This window comes from Myxocyprinus asiaticus, chromosome 15 (assembly GCF_019703515.2).
Source record: "Myxocyprinus asiaticus isolate MX2 ecotype Aquarium Trade chromosome 15, UBuf_Myxa_2, whole genome shotgun sequence".
Taxonomy (NCBI): Eukaryota; Metazoa; Chordata; class Actinopteri; order Cypriniformes; family Catostomidae; genus Myxocyprinus; species Myxocyprinus asiaticus.
This window is the reverse complement of record NC_059358.1, coordinates 37,405,438-37,412,792: the sequence shown is the minus strand read 5'-3', so window position 1 is coordinate 37,412,792 and position 7,355 is coordinate 37,405,438.

The following is a 7,355-nucleotide window of genomic DNA, read 5'->3' as shown; positions in this document are numbered from 1 at the left end:
TTCAGGGTGGTGCCCCGTCAATGTTAATCCTTATTAATATTCTATTGATTTTTGATAATTGATAATTATCTTTGATGGTTGTTGAATTTGAATGATCAATAAGATTTCATCGATGTTAACAATTAATGATTATCATTAATTATTGTTGATTTAAAGGATTAAAAAAGCTAACATTGATTCTCATCAATGTTCTATTGATTTTAATAAATAATAATTACCTTTGATAATTATTAATTATTGCTAATAACCAAACTTGCTCCTAAACGTAGCACATTACATTTACTGGAGCCCCATATGAGGTTTTAATGAGTTAGATTCAATTGATTAATTTAGATATTAATTAATAACTACAGAAATAATTATTAATTATTTCTGATAGTAACACTGATCTAAACAACCAGTAAAGCCCTACATAATAATTGGTGCCCCGTGTGAGGAATCCTACATGCCAGTTCTGTCACAGTGTGTATGCATAAGAATCCAAAGTAATAACTTGAATCCTTACTTCAAAGTTTGGTTCTGTTTGACAATTTACTTTTCAAAACTTGCCAAACATAAGCCAGTGTGGTGTGAAAGTGCTCTTAAGAGTGAATTATGGGTTGGTAAATTTACTATAGTCTGCTTAAAACCTGCTGTTGTTGTTATTTAACTCCTAACACTTTCATCTAAATGTTACAGAGAGGTGCCAAGTCACTTCATTGACGTCCACCAAAGAGAGAATGCAGTGAAATTTGCACATTACATAACAGTAGCCCGTAAGCCACAGGTCGAAGCCTCTCAACTGTGCTTTCGTGTTAGCATTATATCAACTGTAAAACAACAAGCTATCAGAGCCACTGTCACAAGAATTTTTATGGCCCCAGTAAAATGAGTCACCAATCACCCTGCATGACTGGAGCTGAAGCTCCACAGAGGTTAGTTGACCCAGCACTGCAAGATGTAGTTGCTGCTGTCCTCCGTCTCTCCATAGAGGAGAGAGATAACCTTAACGGCTACAATACTAGTTGTTGTGATGAAGCATTGCAGAAACTAGTTGATTATGTCAACAACCCAGTCGGGAAGCCAATGCGCACAATCCTGGACCTTGTGGGCTAAATGTTCCTTCTTCATCACCGCAGAACCCAACCGCAAACCGCAGAGCACCAGGCCCAGCTCGCCCAGCTGCAGAGCAGCTACCAAGCGGTGCAGAAGGAAAATCTCAGCCTGCACCAAGACGTTAGGTGCACCCAAGCTGAGAAAGTCCAGGCACAGGAAGATAATGCCCAGATGCAGGAGGAAAATGAAACCCTGCACAGGCAGCTTCAAGCTGCCCAGCTAAAATTAGAGTCAGATCAGGTAAGTGCAGCTGAAACACACCGCACGACATCTGACATAGAAGAGGGCCCCCTGTTTAGCAATACGCATAGGAAAATCCTCCAGCGGCCTGCTGGTTGGATGGAGGTGCCCCTCCTTACAGTTGCCCTCCTCAGTCAGTTTTCAGTCACACCACCTTGCGTTTCAAACCGACTGATTCCACACCACGGAGGGGGGACAATTATTTTCAAGCCCAGAGTGGGGTAAGGGGCTCAAAGATCCCATTAACAGGGAGCTGTACGCAACCCGGGGTCCACCCCTACGCGTCGACTGGACACCTTCCCCACCAGGAAGGGGAGGAAGTTGTCCTCATCGCTATAGCGATCCGAGTGACTATGGTGTTTCGGATGACTCGGACGACCCGTGGTCATACTGACACCAACGCTTGCGTATACGACAATTCGAGTCCCTCACAGGGGACATAGAATGCTTTGACCCAAGTAATCGAGATTCAAACATCGACAATTATCTTAGAGAAATTGAGCACTGCCTGGTTGATTTGCCTTATGCTTCGTCACGTGAAAAACTCAAGCTTATATGGAAGACCACGGTAAGGAGTGTCCATGCGTTCATGGAAATGCTACCGACTGGTACACGAAACCGCTACTCAGCTCTGTGTAAAGCCCTACGCGAGGAGTATTCGCTGTATATCGATGAAGCCTCCGCTACCATAGTTGCTTTCGCCATCACCCAGAAAATGCACAAGCCTCCGCGTGAGTATTATAGACGCCTGAGAACCACGTACTTCTAAGGAAGTAACGAACCAGGTCTGGAGGAGGAATAAGCTTTCAAGTCTCTTTTCCTTCACAACCTCCACGAGTGCGTGCGATATGACGTCATGATGCACTGCAGAATGGGCAACACCCACCATGCAGGAAATCAGAAGATACATGCAACTGGAATGGGAGACACGCATGCACCCTGCCCGAGGGCATGAAGGCGACGCCAGAGCCCTGGGAATCCAAGCCTCATATGCAGACCTAGCGCTTGAAGGCAACGAAATGCCTCACGTTAAGGTGAATGCTAGAACAGGACCCCAGAGGCGCCGATCACCCCTCCAGCAGGGTAGGCAACAGAACCAGGGGGGTGATGACCAGACACACCCCCAGGGTCATGGCAGGCCTAAACAACGAAACATTCGCAGGCCGAAAGGAAATGCGCGGTTCGAACGAAAACCCAAACAAGAAGGTGAGTGGGTAGAAAAGGTTTCAAATCCCCTCAAAGAACAAGATTTGAGAAAAGAAATGTAGGATATAAGGAGATACTTGACTGAGTTAGTAACTAAGCTTGACGTGCTCCGTTGTTCACCAGGTCCGTCGACCTCCTCAAAGGAACACGGCACTGAAACCCCGTCAGTATGACTAGACGATGTACCCCCTCCCGTTAACGCCAAAGTTTAATTTGTAGGTCGGGAAAAGGGGAACAGTGTCCAAGTTGCTCCCCAAAACAGTCACTCCTAACATGCCACACCCTCCTTTTCTGACCTTCTTGGGCGATCTGTATCGTAAGGGCAATGCCTGACAGATGGGTCATTCAGCACCCACACACTACTCGACACCGGTTCTGAAATAGTCTAATGGGTTCCAACACCTTCGCAGAGATGGCTAGAGCAAAGCTCTCCCTTGGCAAACCGTTATAGACAGAGATCTGCAACGTAAGCATCACAAACTACACGCAAGGTAGGTCATAGAGAAGTTAAGTCATACCCCATTATTTTGCATTTGCACTCGATATGGACAAAAGTCTCCAGAGTGTTTAATTTGGATATTTATTTAAACGTAGCCTCGAGCATATGGCAGAACCCTAAACTATTTATTAACAAGTCCCCTTTCTGTTGGTCAGATTGGATTGTGAGGGGGTTAATACACTTGGTGACCTATATGAGAGTGGAGTATTGAGACCTTTTGAAAATTTGGTTCAAAATTTTGGGATTCCCAGATCTCAGTTTTATAAGTATTTACAGCTGCACCACCTACTCTGCACTGTTTTTGGGAGCAGCACACACCCCACTAGTGTGGCAGAAACTCTGGGACTGATGATTACTGTTTTTGAAAAAGGTCATGAGGCATCAGTGTATTACTCCCTGCTAATTCAAAGTCTGGGGGACAGAGCTTTAAATTCCCTCAAAAGATTATGGGAGGAAGATTAAATTTGTTTTTGGAGGAGGGAGTGTGGGCTAGGATTCTTAAAAACATCAAGTCTGCATCTAGAGATGCAAGGGTGCACCTTATGCAATTTAAGATTCTACAAAGATTTTATTGGACCCCTTCTAAATTGTATAGGCTTGGTCTTAAGGACACACCCACCTGCTGGCGATGCCATTTAGAAGATGGAGACACCACCCATGTTTTTGGGGGTGTCGTAAGATACAGGAGTTCTGGTTGAGGGTCCAGAATTTTATGGCCGACTTATTGGGTACTCGGATCTCCTTTTGCCCCAGGGGTGGTCATTGATGTAGGAGATAAATACATGAAGAATTGGATCCTGGCCAGTGTTATAGTGGGCAGACAGGTTATCCTTAGAGGATGGAAGTCAGCTGGAGCCCCTTTGTTTTGTGAGTGGTGTGAGGAGATGGGCAGGGTGGCAGCTTGGGAAGAGTTGTCATATAGAAAGCTAGGCAACATGGATATGTTCATCAGGAGGTGGGGCAGCTATTTGGCCTTTTTGGAGGGCTCTCGGGGAGGGGCAGTGGAGGGAGACGTGTTGTTTTAAATGTGTATGTTGTAGCCTTTTTGTTTTTGAACATATACTTTTTTTTATGTATTTCTTAACATTTTCTTCTGTTTTATTGTTTGTTTGTGTTCTTTGTCAATTGTATTTGACCACTGGGGTATCTGTTTGTGTTGGGTGGTGGGGTGGGGTGATTAATGGTCAGGAGGAAGGGTTGTAAATAATATAATGTGATTCCAAATATTCTGACACACACACACACACACACACACACACACATATATATATATATATATATATATATATATATATATATATATATATATATATATAATGGAATCAATAAAAACTTTTAATTAAAAAAAAGAAAGTATGAGTGGTGGAGTGATAGTATGTAGACTGAATCCTCTAAAGGAGTTATTACAGGGAAAAGTTTTCACACCTTGAATGGGAGTCAGTTTAAAATATGTCCTGTTCGGAAGTCTGATTCAGGAATACCGGAAGTCCGATCAGTTAGAAAAGATATAGCAATCCGAGTCAGACCAGTCTGAAGTTCTGTGGTGACTTTGGTGCATGTAACTTAAAAGCTCTAGGAGGAGTTAGAATCAGAAATTTTAGTCTCAGGAGAATATTAATAACTAGAAACAAAAAAGTTCGTCAAGAAAAACTTTGATGTTGGCTTGAGAAAACCTAGCCTGAAAGTTTGAAGTAGTTGTAAAAGCTTGAAGGTTTTAAGTTTGAAGTAGTTACAAGTTTAAGTAGTAGTTTTAAAAGTTAAAAGTTTAAAGATTATAAGACCATTCAGTCTGTTAGATAGATAAGCCAAGGTGATACTTAACATGGCTACTTGCCATCCTGTGTGAAATAAGACAACCCGGAAGTCTCTACGATGTTCTGGTGCAGAGATATGTGATTTGTTACTTGGTTGCTAGTATAACCCCACCTGGTTGCTAGGCAGTTACCAGGGTGATACTTATCAAGGCTACTTGCCATCCTGAGTGAAATAAGTCAACTCGGAAGTCTCTACGATTTTCTGGTGCAGAAATATATGATTTGTTACTCGGTTGCTAGGGTAACCCCATCTGGTTGCTATGCAGTTACCAAGGTGATACTTAACAGGACTCCTTGCCATCCTGAGTAAAATAAGTCAACCTGGAAGTCTCTACAATGTTCTGGTGCAGAGAACAAAGGATTTGTTACTTGGTTGTTAGGGTAACCCCATCTGGTTGCTAACCAGTTACCAGGGTGATATGTATCAAGGCTTCTTGCCATCCTGAGTGGAAGAAGTCAACCCGGAAGTCTCTACGATGTTCTGGTGCAGAGATATGTGATTTTTTACTTGGTTTGCTAGGGTAACCCCATCTGGTTGCTAAGCAGTTACCAAGGTGATACTTAACATGGCTCCTTACCATCCTGAATGAAATAAGTCAACCCGGAAGTTTCTATGATGTTCTGGTGCAGAGATATGTTATTTGTTACTTGGTTGCTAGGGTAACCCCATCTGGTTGCTATGCAGTTACCAGGGTGATACTTATCAAGCCTCCTTGCTGTCCTGAGTGAAATAAGTCAACCCAGAAGTCTCTACAATGTTCTGGTGCAGAGATATGTGATTTGTTACTTGGTTGTTAGGGTAACCCCATCTGGTTGCTAGGCAGTTACCAAGGTGATACTTAACATGGCTCCTTTTCCATCCTGAATGAAATAAGTCAACCCGGAAGTCTCTATGATATTCTGGTGCAGTGAAATGTGATTTGTTACTTGGTTGCTAGGGTAACCCCATCTGGTTGCTAGGCAGTTACCAAGGTGATACTTAACATCACTCCTTGCCATCCTGTGTGAAATAAGTCAACCCGGAAATCTCTATGATGTTCTGGTGCAGAGATTTGTGATTTGTTACTTGGTTGCTAGGGTAACCCCATCTGGTTGCTAGGCAGTTAACAAGGTGATACTTAACATGGCTCCTTGCCATCCTGAATGAAATAAGTCAACCCGGAAGTCTCAACGATGTTCTGGTGCAGCAATATGTTATTTGTTACTTGGTTGCTAGGGTAACCCCATCTGGTTGCTATGCAGTTACCAGGGTGATACTTATCAAGCCTCCTTGCCATCCTGAGTGAAATAAGTCAACCGGAAGTCTCTATGATATTCTGGTGCAGAGATATGTTATTTGTTACTTGGTTGCTAGGGTAACCCCATCTGGTTGCTATGCAGTTACCAGGGTGATACTTATCAAGCCTCCTTGCTATCCTGAGTGAAATAAGTCAACCCAGAAGTCTCTACAATGTTCTGGTGCAGAGATATGTGATTTGTTACTTGGTTGCTAGGGTAACCCCATCTGGTTGCTATGCAGTTAGTGATACTTATCAAGCCTCCTTGCAATCCTGAGTGAAATAATTCAACCTGGAAGTCTCTATGATGTTCTGGTTCAGAGATATGTGATTTGTTACTTGGTTGCTAGGGTAACCCCATCTGGTTGCTAGGCAGTTAACAAGGTGATACTTAACATGGCTCCTTGCCATCCTGAATGAAATAAGTCAACTCGGAAGTCTCTACGATTTTCTGGTGCAGAGATATGTGATTTTTTACTTGGTTGCTAGGGTAACCCCATCTGGTTGCTAGGCAGTTAACAAGGTGATACTTAACATGGCTCCTTGCCATCTTGAATGAAATAAGTCAACCCGGAAGTCTCAACGATGTTCTGGTGCAGAGATATGTTATTTATTACTTGGTTGCTAGGGTAACCCCATCTGGTTGCTATGCAGTTAGTGATACTTATCAAGCCTCCTTGCAATCCTGAGTGAAATAATTCAACCTGGAAGTCTCTATGATGTTCTGGTTCAGAGATATGTGATTTGTTACTTGGTTGCTAGGGTAACCCCATCTGGTTGCTAGGCAGTTAACAAGGTGATACTTAACATGGCTTCTTGCCATCCTGAATGAAATAAGTCAACCTGGAAGTCTCAACGATGTTCTGGTGCAGAGATATGTGATTTTTTACTTGGTTGCTAGGGTAACCCCATCTGGTTGCTAGGCAGTTACCAAGGTGATACTTAACATCGCTCCTTGCCATCCTGAGTGAAATAAGTCAACCCGGAAGTCTCTATGATGTTCTGGTGCAGAGATATGTTATTTGTTACTTGGTTGCTAGGGTAACCCCATCTGGTTGTTAGGCAGTTGCCAGTGTGATACCAAGAAGGCTGCTTTCTGTCCTGAGTCATACAAGCTAACAATGAAGACTCTACAACATTCTTATCCTAAGATACCCATCTAAGCGATTTTAAATGAATGTCAATGTGGTTTGGTTGCTAGGGTGCTCTAAATGGTTGCTAGGG